This window comes from Coregonus clupeaformis, chromosome 8 (genome assembly GCF_020615455.1).
Source record: "Coregonus clupeaformis isolate EN_2021a chromosome 8, ASM2061545v1, whole genome shotgun sequence".
Taxonomy (NCBI): domain Eukaryota; kingdom Metazoa; phylum Chordata; class Actinopteri; order Salmoniformes; family Salmonidae; genus Coregonus; species Coregonus clupeaformis.
In genome coordinates, this window is record NC_059199.1 from 29,114,119 (window position 1) to 29,133,854 (window position 19,736).

Sequence of the window (19,736 nt, forward strand, 5' to 3'; positions counted from 1 at the left end):
CTGTGTTGTGTTTTTTAGTCTGAGTGGAGTCACTGGAGGAGCACGTAGTAATCTTGCTGTTGAATTCATTGCCGCCAGCAGCAGGTAAACGAACGAGTAGAATGTCACTCAGAAAAACGAATCATTGCTCTAGAGGCAATAAAAAGAGTCGTTCAAAAACAATTTAATCGTTCGCGAACTGCACATCATCACTAGGCCTACACATATTTCATTACCGTTCTCCTAGCAGCAGGAAATTATTGTGGCAGCATTGATCGCGGATTTTTTCCCACCCCACTTTAGCTGAGACAGGTAGAAAATGTATCTCTCTACAGCGCACTATTCTCAACATACCAGTGTCAACATTGTATTTTTTCATTATTGGTCATACATTACTTATTGCCTTTTCTTGTTGGCACAATAAAAGGGGGTACATTCATTATGTTTTGAATGAGTTATCCACATTGCAATGTTTTTAAATACCGGCTTTTCTTTTGAAGGTCGACATTACCATACGAACGTGACATCATCATTTGTGCTGCTGGCAGAATACTAGTAATAATTACTAGTCACTAGCTGTCAGGGTTCTGTGGGCGAAACAGAAACTGTCAGCAGAAGAGAGGATGCGTCTTGGTAAGTTTGTACTAGTCTGTAAAATACACTAAGCTTGATGATGATAACTGTACATTCACACGTATCTCGTAAACATAAGTCGCAGGTTTATTTCGGGTGTCCGTTTGAAGTCGATTGCTTGTTGTCGTTCGTCAGTCACAATTTCTGCCATAGATAACTTTAGCTTCAGCAGTAGCTATCTTTTTGGCGGCCAAGTTCTATGTCGTGTTTGAAAGTACGAATTTTAACAATGGATTTACTGCCGTTGTCAACATTGATACAGTAAAAAAAAAAGTATGTCTGTCGATGGACTGTAATGTAGAGGCCAGTGGTTACCTCCGGGAAAGTTGATATCGTGGATACGAGTCTCGTGTTCCAGTGACACCTGATATTTTGGGAGTGACATTAGCTTTGTTGCTATTCCGTCAATGTCTGGTGACGTCATCAATCACCTGGTTAGGTTCAAAGGGCTGTTGCTGTTTTGAGAGATGGGGAGGTCTTGAGTAACTAGATGACAGTGATTTAAAAAACCCAGAAAGGAATTTAAAAAGGCCCTCCTGGAAATTGAACAGAGCCTGGTTTCCCAAAAGCATTTTAAGGCTACATTCATCACTATAACCTTCGTAGGAGCATCATTAGATCTCCAAGCTGTTTCCCAAAACCATCATTATTAAAGTTGCTCCTGAAAAGGGAAGTTTCACCCTGTGGGAATCTGGGCTTGTTTTCTTCATGTCCGAGGCATTTCTAGTGAGATGTTTCACACATAATTTCCCAGGAGGAAGTCAGGTCTGGGCCAAAGATTGTTATAACTAACCCAATGGGAGCAAATTAATCATAGTGGGCAAAACATCAAGGAGGTTGGCAGGGAGGGAGGGAGGGAGGGAGGGAGGGAGGGGGGACGAGATCAGAAAATAAATGTAGTCCTGCTTTGTGGCATTTCGAGAAGGCTCTATGTGATACTGATCGCACTATACGTTTTTGTGCGTGTAGATATGGTTGTCCTTGTTCGATAGAGCCGTTGGACATCTTTCAGTGGATTCATTGCTAAATATACAAGCTGATTTGTTCCAGACTCTGAAAGACTACAACTGGTGTGGGGCGGTGCTTCGTGCTCTGGCCCCGTCCCTCCCCCAAGGCTTTTTTGAAAGGGAGGCGGACACTAACACTGAAAGAACTGAAAAGACCACAATGGCTTCAAGTGTTTCTTCTCATCAACACAAATTCTACGATGGAGCATTTTTTTTTACTACATGGTGACATTCAACCATACATGTTTCAACCGGAATATAGCGAAGAGGATTCGAAACAAAGAGTTGGATTAAGCAAGAAGCCCAGCTAATTAATTAATTAATTAATTAATTAATATGCCATTTAGCAGACGCTTTTATCCAAAGCGACTTACAGTCATGCGTGCATACATTTTTGTGTATGGGTGGTCCCGGGGATTGAACCCACTACCCTGGCGTTACAAGCGCCGTGCTCTACCAGCTGAGCTACAGAGGACCACAGCTACAGCCGATGCCAGCACCAAGAGGGCAGATGACAAATACGGCGGCTAGCTAAGTAAGTTATTTTTCCTGCAAGCCACCTAGCTAGCTAGCTAACTTTAGTTTATCTACTGAAACCCATATTGTGTATTCCTGGCTAACATACTACTGTGTTACAGTGTGGGGAACTCAAATTATTTTTCTGTTTGTTAACTTAGCTAGCTAGCTAGACTAGCTACCTCGCTAAATTAGCTAAACAAGTACAGGTAGCCATATCTATGACAAAAAAAAAGAGGTTTTACAATCAGATCTATTGTATCTCGATTGTAAAACCTCTTCTCTTTTTAGTCATAGATATAGCTACTAAACAGCAAGCTATAATGTTACAACCAGCCACCTAAAGGTAAGTTTACCAGCAATTGTTAGCACATGACTGGAGTTGGCTGGCTAGTTAGCCTGGCACCTGCTAACTTGTTACTATGCACCAGGCCACCCGTTTGTAACTTTTTAGCAAACGTGTAACATCAGCAACTGTAAATAGTTTTACTAGCTAGCTATGTAACATAATTGACGAGGGTTGACATTGGTTATGATTATGACCGTGGATGCATTTCAAAATCACAGAAATATAGGCATGATGCAAGATAGGATTCCAAACAGATGTAAATAAAAACTGTTGGCTATCCAGCAAGCTAGCTAAGTTTACTAGCTAACAGTGAAAATGTAATCTCTGTGCCTATGCACATGTATGCATGTTCAACTAATCAACCCTAATGGTGTTATTCTGGCACAGTTCAACTGTCGTTGAAACTGTGCAATGGAGTATAATTCCAAATCTTTTTTTGTCTTTTAGACAATACCGTGTGGTGCCTTGGCTTCTTCCTGGAGTGGATTCTTGGAGAGAAACAGAATTCCTTTGCCTGCGTGTGTCATTGTAATAGAACTGTATCCCGTGAACTGTATCCCTCTCAATGGATTGGACATTATGATGGATTTCAAGCAGAAGATGACTCAAGAGGAGCTGAAAGGCAGTTTGATAATGACAACACTCCTCCCACAGCAGTACAAGTATTCCCTGAATTTACTTTAACTTACCTCTCCCATAATCTGCTTATCACCAGTTCTCTTAGATACAGATTGTTACACCAGATAATGTGATTTAACCAAAGATTTTTGGTATCCATTACTGGGAGTTAAAGGATAGGTACAGTTTGGTGTAGCACAGAATTTTCGACCAACCTTAACTTGGCGATGCTGTCTCCGTCCTTGATTCGTGGAAACAGGAGTCTCAATTGTCAGTGTACAGTTGCATTCTGAAAATGCTGCCTATCCCAGTAATGGATACCAAAAATCTTTGGTTAAATCACGTTATCTGTTGTAACAATCTGTAGCTACAGTATTCTGCACTTTACTACACCTGAGACACTCTCAGACACACTGAACTGTACTACACTGTTCATACTGTATTTTTTGTATGTTAGTTTTATGATATAACATTCTTGTTGAATACCCAGTTTTCTTTTTGAGTTACCATTAAATATTGTACAGTCCCCTGTATTTGTTTATTTGTCAATCTAATTATTTGGATATATCTGAATGTCTAACATCTGTTTGATGCTACAGAGCCCTGTACAGCTTATATAAAGATGTTATGTGAATCCATAAAGGCAGACACATTTCAAGGAATGAGCAAAAAGATCCATATTCATTTTATGGTTCTTTATCCGGCTTCGGTACACTGGCAATGGTGGGCTGTGGAAGCAGAGTGCTTGTGGTGAATGTCTTGTCACGTCTGTGGTTTACGGCCAGCTTGATAAGACTGCCGGAAGTGGTGTAGGGCTCATAGACCTTAATCACCAACTGTTTGGCCCTCTTGCAGAAGATTTGCCGGTACTGCCCGTCTCCTGGAAAGCCATGGTTGTGATGTTACCATTTTACACTTTTTGTGGAAGGGACGTAGAGCAACATGCCTTTGTTGGTAAAGGTGTCAACCGATTGGGACCTAAGTGTTTAGAGAGAGACTAGTGTATTGTTTAGGAACAATGAGGGGACATTGGGAGCTGCTTTCGGGAGGGAAGATCAGTCAACAGTGAATGGGCTGGGGGGCAGCAGAAGGTGTGAAAAGTCCCCATCCGTTCAGCCTGAAAATCCCTCTGATAATCTTTGGTCACCGTAAGCATCATTTTTGATAGCCGCAAACCACTGGCAGCATCGGGGTAAATCTCTGGTAGGTAGAACGGTGAAAGATAACTCATTTTCGCGCTAGAGAAGTTCTGAGATGACTGTGTGTTGGGCGTTCGAAGTAAACAATGCCATCATGTTTGTGGACTGCTGAGTGCTGAAGCGCGTAGTGCTTTAAATCGTCTGTCCTTGGTTGCAACTCTCACTACCGAGTTCCAAACTGCCTCTGGAAGCAACGTCAGCACAATAACTGTTCGTCGGGAGCTTCATGAAATGGGTTTCCATGGCTGAGAAGCCGCACACAAGCCTAAGATCACCATGCGCAATGCTAAGCGTCAGCTGGAGTGGTGTAAAGCTCGCCGCCATTGGACTCTGGAGCAGTGGAAACGTGTTCTCTGGAGTGATGAATCACGCTTCACCATCTGGCAGTCCGACGGACGAATCTTGGTTTGGCGGATGCCAGGAGAACGCTACCTGCCCGACTGCATAGTGCCAACTGTAAAGTTTGGTAGAGGAAGAATAATGGTCTGGGGCTGTTTTTATGGTTCAGGCTAGGCCCCTTAGTTACAGTGAAGGGAAATCTTAACGCTACAGCATACAATGACATTGTAGATGATTCTGTGCTTACAACTTTGTGGCAACAGTTTGGGGAAGGCCCTTTCCTGTTTCAGCATGACAATGACCCTGTGCACAAAGCGAGGTCCATACAGAAATGGTCTGTCGAGATCAGTGTGGAAGAACTTGACTGGCCTGCACAGAGCCCTGACCTCAACCCCATTGAACACCTTTGGGATGAATTGGAACGCCGACAGTGAGCCAGGCCTAATCGCCCAACATCAGTACCCGACCTCACCAATGCCTTCGTGGCTGAATGGAAGCAAGTCCCCGCAGCAATGTTCCAACATCTAGTGGAAAGCCTTCCCAGAAGAGTGGAGGCTGCTATAGCAGCAAAGGGGGTACCATCTCCATATTAATGCCCATGATTTTGGAATGAGACGTTCGACGAGCAGGTGTCCACATACTTTTGGTCATGTAGTGTATTTGAATGATATTGAAATCAATGTGACCGCCGATAACTTCATAACGAATATGACTACAAATACAAAGTTGCCCATTTCTTTGCAATTGTTACCAACAAAGATAAGAAGATGATTCAAGGAAAACCGAGATGACTGTATTAGAAATATAAATACAGTAGGCTATAGGCTATATTTTTCAATGATATTAAAATAAATGTAATGTTCATTCAATTTAGTTTTATTTAGCTATTTTTGCACGACTGTCTGTAATTTTTGCCTCAATACATTTCATGTGTAACGTGTGCAATGATGTGCCACATTTTTATTTATTGCATTATTATAGGGTAAGCATTACAATAAGTTGCCTCAGTATTTGTAGCCATGGGTGATACTTTATCTCTTTAGGAGCTGATCCGTCGTCAGTATTGTGGAATAATTCTAATGTTAAGGTAAGATTGGAAAGGGAGAACGCTGATCCGAGAGCAGTGCTTTGTTTCTTTCAATCTTATCAGTATTGACACATGCCTCAACGACGCACTTACCGAACGTTCTCGCTGCGTGGTATTTTGGGAAACGCATGTTACATCTTCGGCCGTTGTAGGAAAGATTAATCGTTAAAACACTCCTAAGCCTAATAAGTTCCATCACTTTAGGGAAACTTGGCCTAGAGCAGTAGGTCTAGAACTGGAGAACTTATGGAATGATTTTTGTGCCTTTTAATATCAAGCAAAACTTTTGAATTCAAGAACAAAATTATTAGTATTGCAAAGAAATTAAGATATTGAAAGCAAAACATTAACATTAACCCAAAAGTATTGAGAGAAAAATAAATAATATTGCAAGAAAATAATTTAGAAAGGCAAAAACAAATGAATTGTAAAAAAAATGTTTTCAGGGCCTCCCGAGTGGCACAGCGGTCTAAGGCACTGCATCGCAGTGCTAGAGGCGCCACTACAGACCCGGGTTCGATCCCAGGCTGTGTTACAGCCGGCCGCGACCAGGAGACCCATGAGTTGGCCCAGCGTCGTCCGGGTTAGGGGAGGGTTTGGCCGGCCGGGATGCCCTTGTCCCATCACGCTCTAGTGACTCCTTGTGGCGGGCCGGGCGCATGCACGCTGACTTCGGTCGACAGCTGTACGGTGTTTCCTCCGACACATTGGTGCAACTGGCTTCCGGGTTAAGCGAGCAGTGTGGCTTGGCGGGGTCGTGTTTCGGAGGACTCATGGCTCTTGACCTTCGCCTCTCCCGAGTCCATACGGGAGTTGCAGCGATGGGACAAGACTGGAACTACCAATTGGATATCACGAAATTTAGGAGAAAAAGGGGTAAAAAGTACCTTAAAAAAAAAAACATGTTTTCAGTGAAATCTTTTCAATGATAGCGTGAATGCGATGAAACTCTTCCCTCTTTCCCTATAATGGCTAAGATGGCTCTTCCCCCTCGCAGGGCTGCCGGCCCAGACGGCATCCCTAGCCGCGTCCTCAAAGCATGCGCAAACCAGCTGGCTGGAGTGTTTATGGACATATTCAATCTCTCTCTATCCCAGTCTACTGTCCCCACCTGCTTCAATATGTCCACCATTGATATAACCTTGCCTTAACGTTCTTTTGAGTTAGTCCTTGGTGAGACAGTTGACAAAGCTGTTGCTTGACTCAATACTATTAAAGCTGCAAGACATGGGCATTATTGCATATGGTTTTTCCTTACTAATGTCGACTGGAAAATCAGAGGCATAAAGCAGATGTGTTTAATTAGTTCATTGATTTGTCATGTCCATGCTGTAGCAATTTGTCGGCATAATTAACCATCACAAATTATTTTATTAAGTATATACCCCTTACTGTGGTATGTGGTTCCCAACCAGGGGTACTAGGACCCCTGGGGGTACTTGGCATATACGCAGTAGTTGAGAAGACTAATGAGTCCATAGGGTTACTGGTAAAATGCACATGAGGGGGTACTTCAGGGGTACTCCGGGCAGAGCAAAATTCAGATGGTGGTACAGTAACCGAAAAAGGTTGGGAATCACTGCCTTACTGTACACTTGGAGACCTGTGATAGAGAAACTCGTTTTCCTTGATAATGGTTTCCAACATAAGTTACGCAGAACTTCTGTATTGTAATTCTATTTGCAGAATACCTTATTGAACATTGACTTGTGGCTGGTAACAAATTGGCACTGTAAACTTGACTGAACAAGTTCAGCGACAATGGATAAGTCTGCCCTCCTCTTTCTGATCGGTACGAAGTGATATTCCTCCTCGGCTTCAATCGACTATGGAGAGGTCATCAACCAGAACTGCCTGTGAAAAAGGAGCACAAATTGTGCAAATCAATGTACAATTATCAATAAGTGCACTAGTCACAATTCAATTACAGTTTTTTTATTGTTTATTGTAACTGCAAGCGTTATGTCAGAATGCATTCGTTGAGCAACTATCTTAATTTACTCGCGTTACGGCCGGTATGTACAGTACCAGTCAAAAGTTTGGACACACCTACTCATTCAAGTGTTTTTCTTTATTTTTACTATTTTCTACATTGTAGAATAATAGTGTAGGCATCACAATTATGAAATAACACATGGAATCATGTAGTAACCAAAAAAGTATTAAACAAATCAAAATATTTTTTAGATTCTTCAAAGTAGCCCCCTTTGCCTTGACAGCTTTGCACAATCTTGGCATTCTCTCAACCAGCTTCACCTGGAATACTTTTCCAACAGTCTTGAAGGAGTTCCCACATATGCTGAGCACTTGTTGGCTGCTTTTCCTTCACTCTGCAGTCCAACTCATCCCAAACCATCTCAATTGGGTTGAGGTCCGGTGATTGTGGAGGCCAGGTCATCTGATGCAGCACTCCGTCACTCTCCTTCTTGGTCAAATAGCCCTTACACAGTCTGGAGGTGTGTTGGGTCATTGTCCTGTTGAAAAACAAATGATAGTCCCACTAAGCGCAAACCAGATGGGATGGCGTATCGCTGCAGAATGCTTTGGTAGCCATGCTGGTTAAGTGTGCCTTGAATTCTAAATAAATCACAGACAGTGTCACCAGCAAAGCACCCCCACACTATCACACCTCCTCTTCCATGCTTCACGGTGGGAACCACACATGCGGAGATCATCCATTCACCTACTCTGCGTCTCACAAAGACACAGCGGTTGGAACCAAAAATCTCAAATGTAAAATATATTTTCATTTGTATAACACTTTTTTGGTTACTACATGATCCCATATGTGTTATTTCATAGTTTTCATGTCTTCACTATTATTATACAATGTAGAAAATAGTAAAAATAAAGAAAAACCCTTGAATGAGTAGGCGTGTGCAAACTTTTGACTAGTACTGTACTTCCAAAAAAGGTCTACATAAAAACGTACAAGCATATTCGGCACCTCCAATGCAAATCATTCGGTCGGAAGTCTACATCAGATCAATACATTGGAGGTGCCGAAGATTTTAAAAAATCAGTTGCTTGTACATTTTTTTTTTTACACCTTTTTTGGAAGTACATACCGGGCGTAAAGGGAGTAAATTAAGATAGTGGCTCAGCGAAACTCCATATTTGGTGATCAACAAATGTATTTTGACATTATAACACTTGCAGAGCTGGTGAATGGGAGTTTGAATCTGAGCTTCCTGGGCGTTAGAGAGGTCTCGAACGCACAGATACTGGTTCATATATACAGTGCATTCAGAAAGTATTCAGACCCCTTGACTTTTTCCACATTTTGTGACGTTACAGCCTTATTCTCAAATGGATTAAATCGTTTGGTTCTCATCAATCTACACACAATACCCCATAATGACAAAGCGAAACAGTTTTTTAGAAATGTTTGTAAATGTATTACAAATGTAAAACAGAAATACCTTATTTACATAAGTATTCAGACCCTTTGCTATGATACTCGAAATTGAGATCAAGTGAATCCTGTTTTCATTGATCATCCTTGAGATGTTTCTACAATTTGATTGGAGTCCACCTGTGGTAAATTCAATTGATTGGACATGATTTGGAAAGGCACACAACTGTCTAAATAAGGTCCCACAGTTGACAGTGCATGTCAGAGCAAAAACCAAGCCATGAGGTCGAAGGAATTGTCCGTAGAGCTCAGAGACAGGATTGTGTCGAGGCACATACAGTGGGGGAAAAAAGTATTTAGTCAGCCACCAATTGTGCAAGTTCTCCCACTTAAAAAGATGAGAGGCCTGTAATTTTCATAATAGGTACACGTCAACTATGACAGACAAATTGAGCATTTTTTTTCCAGAAAATCACATTGTAGGATTTTTTATGAATTTATTTGCAAATTATGGTGGAAAATAAGTATTTGGTCACCTACAAACAAGCAAGATTTCTGGCTCTCACAGACCTGTAACTTCTTCTTTAAGAGGCTCCTCTGTCCTCCACTCGTTACCTGTATTAATGGCACCTGTTTGAACTTGTTATCAGTATAAAAGACACCTGTCCACAACCTCAAACAGTCACACTCCAAACTCCACTATGGCCAAGACCAAAGAGCTGTCAAAGGACACCAGAAACAAAATTGTAGACCTGCACCAGGCTGGGAAGACTGAATCTGCAATAGGTAAGCAGCTTGGTTTGAAGAAATCAACTGTGAGAGCAATTATTAGGAAATGGAAGACATACAAGACCACTGATAATCTCCCTCGATCTGGGGCTCCACGCAAGATCTCACCCCGTGGGGTCAAAATGATCACAAGAACGGTGAGCAAAAATCCCAGAACCACACGGGGGGACCTAGTGAATGACCTGCAGAGAGCTGGGACCAAAGGACAATTGAATCCATTTTAGAATAAGGCTGTAACGTAACAAAATGTGGAAAAAGTCAAGGGGTCTAAATTCTTTCCGAATGCACTTTATTATCATGCTAGTTACAGTGGGGAAAAAAAGTATTTAGTCAGCCACCAATTGTGCAAGTTCTCCCACTTAAAAAGATGAGAGAGGCCTGTAATTTTCATCATAGGTACACGTCAACTATGACAGACAAAATGAGAAAAAAAATCCAGAAAATCACATTGTAGGATTTTTTATGAATTTATTTGCAAATTATGGTGGAAAATAAGTATTTGGTCAATAACAAAAGTTTCTCAATACTTTGTTATATACCCTTTGTTGGCAATGACACAGGTCAAACGTTTTCTATAAGTCTTCACAAGGTTTTCACACACTGTTGCTGGTATTTTGGCACATTCCTCCATGCAGATCTCCTCTAGAGCAGTGATGTTTTGGGGCTGTCGCTGGGCAATACAGACTTTCAACTCCCTCCAAAGATTTTCTATGGGGTTGAGATCTGGAGACTGGCTAGGCCACTCCAGGACCTTGAAATGCTTCTTACGAAGCCACTCCTTCGTTGCCCGGGCGGTGTGTTTGGGATCATTGTCATGCTGAAAGACCCAGCCACGTTTCATCTTCAATGCCCTTGCTGATGGAAGGAGGTTTTCACTCAAAATCTCACGATACATGGCCCCATTCATTCTTTCCTTTACACGGATCAGTCGTCCTGGTCCCTTTGCAGAAAAACAGCCCCAAAGCATGATGTTTCCACCCCCATGCTTCACAGTAGGTATGGTGTTCTTTGGATGCAACTCAGCATTCTTTGTCCTCCAAACACGAAGAGTTGAGTTTTTACCAAAAAGTTCTATTTTGGTTTCATCTGACCATACGACATTCTCCCAATCCTCTTCTGGATCATCCAAATGCACTCTAGCAAACTTCAGACGGGCCTGGACATGTACTGGCTTAAGCAGGGGGACACGTCTGGCACTGCAGGATTTGAGTCCCTGGCGGCGTACTGTGTTACTGATGGTAGGCTTTGTTACTTTGGTCCCAGCTCTCTGCAGGTCATTCACTAGGTCCCCCCGTGTGGTTCTGGGATTTTTGCTCACCGTTCTTGTGATCATTTTGAACCCACGGGGTGAGATCTTGCGTGGAGCCCCAGATCGAGGGAGATTATCAGTGGTCTTGTATGTCTTCCATTTCCTAATAATTGCTCCCACAGTTGATTTCTTCAAACCAAGCTGCTTACCTATTGCATATTCAGTCTTCCCAGACTGGTGCAGGTCTACAATTTTGTTTCTGGTGTCCTTTGACAGCTCTTTGGTCTTGGCCATAGTGGAGTTTGGAGTGTGACTGTTTGAGGTTGTGGACAGGTGTCTTTTATACTGATAACAAGTTCAAACAGGTGCCATTAATACAGGTAACGAGTGGAGGACAGAGGAGCCTCTTAAAGAAGAAGTTACAGGTCTGTGAGAGCCAGAAATCTTGCTTGTTTGTAGGTGACCAAATACTTATTTTCCACCATCATTTGCAAATAAATTCATAAAAAATCCTACAATGTGATTTTCTGGAAAAAATATTCTCAATTTGTCTGTCATAGTTGACGTGTACCTATGATGAAAGTTACAGGCCTCTCTCATCTTTTTAAGTGGGAGAACTTGCACAATTAGTGACTGACTAAATACTTTTTTTCCCCACTGTATCTAGCTAGCTAATTGTTTCAATGCATCTTCTAAATGAGAAATTACAAGACACTTACCAAAGGGTTTTTCCTGATGTCCTCCTTGTTAAAACGTTAGCTAGCTAGGCTAGTCAGTCCCAGTTGGCTAGCTGGCTAACGTTAGCTAGTAGCTACTGAGTCCTTTTTATCAGAAATTTAAAAGTTAAATGAATACAAAACGTCACGCTTTTTTACACACTGGCTGGCTAGTTAGCAGAAAACACTGTTGCCTCTCGGCATTGCTAGCTAGCTAGCTAGCTATCAAACAAAGCTGTACTGGCCATCATGTAAGCTGCTAACTGGGATATAAAACATTAGGATGAATGGTCACTCCAAAACCGGTTGACCAATAGAGAAGCAACATTTACGCCTCCCTCTAAACCCCACCTACACGGAATTAATGTTCCCAAACTTTGCAAACGCATAAAAAGGCAGCGAAAGCAAAGGGCAGGGTAACGTGGTGGAAAAAGTACACAATTGTCATACTTGAGTAAAAGTAAAGATACCTTTTTAATAGAAAATGACTCAAGTAAAAGTAAAAGTCACCCATTTAAAATACTACTTGAGTAAAAGTCAAAGTATTTGTTTTTAAATATACTTAAGTATGAAAAGTGAAAGTATAAATCATTTCAATTTCTTTATATTAAGCAAACCAGACGGCATCATTTTCTTTTTTTCAGTTACGGATAGCCAGGGGCATGCTCCAACATTCCGACATAATTTACAAACGAAGCATGTGTTTAGTGAGTCCATCAGATCAGAGGCTGTAGGAATGACCAGGGATGTTCTTTTGATAAGTGTGAATTAGACCATTTTCTTGTCCTGCTAAGCATTCAAAATGTAACGAGTACTTTTGGGTGTCAGGGAAAATGTATGGAGTAAAAATTACATTCATTTCTTTAGGAATGTAGTAAAGGAAAAGTTGTCCAAAATATAAATAGTAAAGTACAGATTACCCACAAAAACTATTTAAGTAGGACTTTCAAGTATTTTTACTTAAGTACTTTACACCACTGCCAAAGAGGGAAGCGTTTCATCGCAATCTCATTATGATTGAAAATGTTTCACTGAAAACAATTTCTTTGCATTTATTTATAATTCATTTGTTCTTGCCTTTCAGAATATAATTTATTCTGCTTTCAAAACTTTTGGGTTCATGTTTTTCTTTCAATATCATTATTTTTATTTGCAATAATAAAAATGTTGTTCTCGAATTTAAAAGGTTTGCTTGATATTAAAGGCACAAAACTAATTCCATAAGAACTGTGCTGAAATAAAGTAGGAAATCAAAGAATTTGCACTGCTGTCAATCAAGCTAAGGACAAAATAGAGAACTTATCAGTCTTATCTATGGGACCAAGGTTGGTTAATTTCTGTTGATTCATGATTCTTGGTACTCTTGTATTGACTAGGCCTATACCTTTAGGATATATGACAAGATTGTTTTCATTTTGATAAATGTTGTCAACAGGTTAAAAGTACAGTTTGTTTGTAGGAAGAGTCTTGGGATAGTTGTATGTTTTAATCTTTGACCTTTGGCACACACAACCAAACCCGTCATTAAAGGAGAAGTTTGCTTTTTAAAAATGTAAATGTAATGTTATAGGGTCCAGACACTTGTTTTGCGATTTCACTTGTTTTTGAGAAACTTACCCCAATCATCCTCATTGTGCAGTATGGGGGCTCTGAAAAAAACATGAACAAATGCTCCAAAACACGTCCTTTTAGAAACTGACACACTCAGTATAGTGATACAGGTCTTTATATGTTGTACACATTAAATTGTGTCATTCAGAACTTTATTTGCAACGTTATATTCCATTTTGTGCGACTCAAGATGTTTTCCATATCCAGCTGTTCCATTCTCAGTGTAGCCTACTGCTACAGGTAACTGCCGAAATAAAGGAAACACTAACATAAAGTGTCGTAATAGGGCATTGGGCCACTATGAGCCACAAGAACAGCTTCAGTGCGCCTTGGCATAGATTCATAGTGTCTGCAACTTTGTATCCCTCATTTACTCAAGTGTTTCCTTTATTTTGGCAGTTACCTGTAGAATGGACAGAGGGGTATCGATTGAGTCGCAACAAAATGGAATATAACATTGCTGATAAAGTTCGGTATGACACAATTTCATGTGTACAACATCTAAAGACTTGCATCACTATACTGAGAGCTTTTCCTTTTCTAAAAGGACATATTTGGGTGTTTTTGGAGACTTAGTTCCTGTTTTTTCAGATCCCCTGTACAATGAGGATGAGAATGGTTGGGGCAAGTTCAATAAAATAAAAAGTGTATAAAGCGCGCCATACATATATTTTGGGGGGGCTTGTAAAAAAGCACAATTCTCCTTCTAAAGAGGTTAGTCAGATAACTTTTTTTTTTTTCAATCTCCTGCATTTAATCTGTCAAAGCTAATATAATATAGTCATACAGAAATAAAATATTTAGTTTATGTATGTTCTCTCTCTAGTGTTTCAGGTATGGACTGGAGAGCTGTGTTCACAGCCTTGGAGGCAGTGTGTGAGGAAAACATCACAGCTCTGTCTGGGCCTACCGACTTGCTGTACAGTAACGCTTCCGGGCGCTTGGTGACCTGCATGAGAAAGATTCAGGAACATGGCCATGCCCTCGAACCCGTGGTTGCTGGTTTTACTGCAGTCTACCACCACTATGACTTTGACACAGAGACCCCTGGGAATGGGTATCGCACACTGGTAAAGGTAAGCTATAATAACATACCTTTTCTACTAACTTCACTGCCCAGAATTATGATGTCAGTAGTCTAGAAGAAGTATCACGTCGTGTGATTGTCAAGAGACTGAGACAATCACACAGTCAAAAGACTGAGCAAGCTAGCAACAGAGGGATAATACAAGGAAGGTGAGATGGAGCATCTTGGATTACTAATATAATGCAAAACTATAAATATATTCATTTTATTCACAATACCAGCTGACAAAAAAGCATCCCATCTCATCTCTCAGGTGCTGCAGTCTTGCCTTTTGCACATCATCCACAAGGGCCGCTACATTGCCTCTAACTGCCACAGGGCCTTCTTCAGGGCCAACCACAATGCCTCAGAGATGGAAGCCTACTGCAGTGCCCTGTGTCAGCTGCGGGCCCTCCTCTACCTCGCTCAGCGTCTGCTCCACGACAATGGTCACGGGCAGCTGTACTCCCTGCAGGATGGAGAGCTGAGCAGGAGGTTTGTGAGGGAGTACACCTCCATGCACAAGGCCTGCTTCTATGGCCGCTGCCTGGGCTTTCAGGTCAGTCATCACCACTTGTTGACTTTGTGGGAGGAGTGGCGCATTGAATTCAATATAATGTTGATAAGATATAATTTAGCAATTGGTCATTGTGAACGCTGGACTAAGCTTTTCATGACTTGGGAATATACTGATGGTGGATGATACTGTAGCCTCGTCGAGAACCAGGCTTCCCTGACAATAACGTTTTTGGAGGTATGGCTACGCGAGACTAATGATACTGAAATCCTAATTTTCCCTCCGTCTCCCCAGTTCTCGCCTACCCTTCGTCCGTTCCTGCAGACAGTTGTCATAAGCATGGTCTCATTCGGAGAGAGCTACGGAAAACAACAGTCTGGGTTAGGTCAGTCTCTGTAAATGTCTGTGAATTCTTTGGGCTGTAAGAACTTGTAAAAACGATATATATTTTAGTTTAGTGGAGTACAGGCTTACCTGAATAAACAACACAGACTGAATGCAATATTACATTTTATTAAGTCGTTTGAGGAATGGCCTCGTCTCTGAGGGAAGATCCTTGAGCCAGATGATGTGATTTCCCCGCTGGGGAAAGGAGTTCTAATGACGGGCCGTTATTATAGCTGGTGTTAGTGGGGAGATGGAGGGTTGTCGGTAACTTTTTCTATAATACAGCAAGTAAGAGAACACGGCTAAGTTTGACATATAAATGCATCCCAAGATGTATGCCTATTGGTTGAGAGAGAGAGGAAGGTGATAATTGCAGAAGTAGGTTAAACAGCAAGCGTGAGGAATGTGCATTATTGTGCTTATACACGGTAAATGGGTGAATGACATTCCACACATGGCTAATAAGAAAGAGGAGAAGAAACTAGATGCTATGCTGATGATGATATGTTTGTATTAATTCCCACCATGCCCGTAGAATAGGAAACAAAAGTGAATTATTTTATGCATACTGGATGAAGTTAAACAAACATTCAGAACAGCCTTCCTGATTGAACTTTCGTAATAGAACTTATCTCAATCAACCTGACTGACTATCTACTTAGTAGGGCCTTTTGTAAGATTTGTGGTTATCCTTTGACATTTTTAAAAGGTAGTGCATAGTATGCACTGCCAAACAGACTTTGCATTCACTCTCCATTTCCCTCAGGTATGGCAGCTTTCTCCTTCCTTACCTCTGGGAAGTATGTCATTGATCCAGAGCTGAGGGGAGCAGAGTTTGAGCGGATCACCCAGAATCTGGACATGAAGTTCTGGAAGTCTTTCTGGAACCTCACAGAATCAGATCTTCTATCGGTGAGGGGAGAAGGGTGTCGACTAGCAATATGATATTGTATGCAAATAAGGATGTCTTGCATCTTGCAGTCTCTCCGGGTCTCTGTGTCTGTTTCCCCTACTTACTCAGTCTCTTTTCTTGCTCTTCCCATCTTTCTGTTGGTTTGATTGCTTTTAAGACCGTTTACAACATCCTCTTCATCATTTTATCCCTCGCTCCCACAGGGCTTGGCCAGTATAGCCTCTAACCTAGTGCAGCTGAACATCACCCTGACCATACCTCCTAAACCACTGCGCCTCCCCCTGGCCTCAGACCCCCGTCTCTTTGCCCCTGTGTCCCCTCCGGTGGCCCACTGGGGCCCTGGACCTGTCAACATGCGGCTCATCTCCTATGAGCTTCGAGAAGGACAGGTGAGCTCTCAGCTGTAACCTCAGTGGTTACTATGTGATGTTTTTATCACAGTTCTGCACTGTTTAATCATGTTAGTGTAAAAAGGTTCAGTTATGATGCAAACATCTCTCTCTCTTTCTTCCTTCAGGACAGTGAAGAGCTGCTGTCTTTCTCTCGTACAGAAGCTACCCCCATCTCCCTGTCTTTGGTGCCATTTGGTGCCCAGAAGCACCCTCCCTCCCCCTGGCTGCTGATCCACTTCCATGGAGGAGGCTTCGTGGCCCAGACCTCGAAATCCCATGAGGTATGGTAGGCCAGGGATAGTGGTGTGATGCCTGCAATTACTTAAGCTAGTCACTCACCTTAGTCTCTCAGTAATCAAGTTAAGTGGGGCTTAGCACTTACCATGAAGTCTACTTTCCTCTCTTTTAACACTTCTGTTTAATTTTCCTGTCACATCTCCATTTTCTCTCTCCATTTGTCCTCCATTCTCACTCTATCTTCCAGAACTATCTGAAGAGCTGGTCCAAGGATCTAAATGTCCCCATCCTGTCTGTGGATTACTCCCTGGCCCCTGAGGCCCCCTTCCCCAGAGCCCTGGAGGAGTGCTTCTACGCCTACTGTTGGGCCCTCAAGAACTGCCATCTTCTGGGTCGGTGTCGTTACTAATGTGTTAGAGTTTAGAACCAAATAAAAGGGTTCTTACCTAGACAGAGGACCTGCCGGTCAATATTATTAGTAATCTGTTATTGCAGTATTATAACAACCGCCTGTATCAGACCAGCTGGTACTGATTGCTCTGTCCCTCTGCCCCAGGCTCCACGGCTGAGCGTGTGTGTCTGGCTGGGGACAGTGCTGGGGGGAACCTCTGCATCACCGTGTCTATGAGGGCCATGGCCTGCGGTGTGCGTGTCCCAGATGGTATTATGGCTGCCTACCCAGCTACCCTGCTTACCACTGACGCCTCGCCCTCCCGTCTGCTCACCCTCATTGACCCACTGCTGCCATTAGGAGTGCTCTCCAAGTGCCTCAACGCCTACGCTGGTAAGGAAGGAAGGAAGGATGTGAAAGGGATGAGGGTATTAGGCAAAGCTTATGGAAATTAGAGTTAAGGGGCAAAGAATGTCTCAGCATTAAGAGTGATGTTTTTGTGTGTAGGTCTTAAATAACTGCATTTTCCGTCCTCCTTTTTTTCCCCAATTACCTCTTCTTCCTCTTTTCCACTTTCTCTCCAGGTGTAGACTCTCAGGTGGTACAGCCCACAGAGGGGACCAGCACGTTAAGTGCTCTAGGTAGAGATACAGCCTTGCTGATCAGTGACCTCACACAGGGGGCGTCCAATTGGATCCAGTCATTCCTTCCTGCAGAGGTCCTAGGGTCACTGTCATCGTCACACCATAGATCCCTCGACAACGAGGCCCACTACAGATCAACGTCACCCTGTTCCTCCTCATCCAACTACTCCTCAGGTCCTAGGGACTACCCAGAAGGTTTTGAGCCCCTGCGCTCTGAGCGCCTGTCTGTGATCCAGACGCCTAGCTGTCCCATTGTCAAGAACCCGTTTGTGTCACCGCTTCTATCCCCTGTCGACCTACTGAGAGGACTACCGCCTGTACACTTAGTGGTGAGAGGGGGGATGAGGGATGGAGGGAATGGATGGGTAAAGGGAGAGTGTGTGTGTGTGTAAAGGAGTGGTTGTGGTGGAGTCGATGCATTTGGAAAAACTGGTGTGGAGGTTGAGAGCGATGGAAAAGCCAAGAAAGCAAAAGAATATCAGACCTGCCAAACTGCACTCATTTTGCGGACCATGCACGCAATTTGAGGTCAAAGTTCGCAGGTACAAAAAACAACCCTAAAATATGCAGAAATAGGCTTCTAGTTGGAACATTGTGGTTTTTGACTCAACCGTCTGAAGTTGGAGCTGAGCCAATCAGAGGACTTGGGCGATGAGAAAAAATCACCCCCCCAGAGAGAGCTGTTCCACTAATACCCCCCTTCACAGAAATACTTTTATAGATTAGTAGGCCTATGTTAATTAATCAGTTCTTGATCTGTCCTCTCATCTTGATATACAGTTGAAGTCGGAAGTTTACATACACCTTAGCCAAATACATTTAAACTCAGTTTTTCACAATTCCTGACATTTAATCCTAGTAAACATTCCCTGTCTTAGGTCAGTTAGGATCACCACTTTATTTTAAGAATGTGAAATGTCAGAATAATAGTAGAGAGAATGATTTATTTCAGCTTTTATTTCTTTCATCACATTCCCAGTGGGTCAGAAGTTTACATACACTCAATTAGTATTTGGTAGCATTGCTTTTAAATTGTTTAACTTGGGTAAAACGTTTCGGGTAGCCTTCCACAAGCTTGCCACAATAAGTTGGGTGAATTTTGGCCCATTCCTCCTGACAGATCTGGTGTAACTGAGTCAGGTTTTAGGCCTCCTTGCTCGCACACGCATTTTCAGTTCTGCCCACAAATGTTCTATAGGATTGAGGTCAGGGCTTTGTGATGGCCACTCCAATACCTTGACTTTGTTGTCCTTAAGCAATTTTGCCACAACTTTGGAAGTATGCTTGGGGTCATTGTCCATTTGGAAGACCCATTTGCGACCAAGCTTTAACTTCCTGACTGATGTCTTGAGATGTTGCTTCAATATATCCACATCATTTTCCTTCCTCATGATGCCATCTATTTTGTGAAGTGCACCAGTCCCTCCTGCAGCAAAGCACCCCCACAGCATGATGCTGCCACCCCCGTGCTTCACGGTTGGAATGGTGTATTTCAGCTTGCAAGCCGACCCCCTTTTTCCTCCAAACATAACGATGGTCATTATGGGCAAACAGTTCTATTTTTGTTTCATCAGACCAGAGGACATTTCTCCAAAAAGTACGATCTTTGTCCCCATGTGGAGTTGCAAACCGTAGTCTGGCTTTTTTATGGCGGTTTTGGAGCAGTGGCTTCTTCCTTGCTGAGCGGCCTTTCAGGTTATGTCGATATAGGACTCGTTTTACTGTGGATATAGATACTTTTG

The 19,736-nt window shown here is 42.4% G+C and overlaps 1 pseudogene; it reads left to right on the top strand.

Annotated features, from left to right (window-relative positions):
• Positions 1–516: 516 nt before the first annotated feature.
• Positions 517–19,736, top strand: part of LOC121572466 — a 43,348-nt pseudogene continuing 24,128 nt past the window's right edge.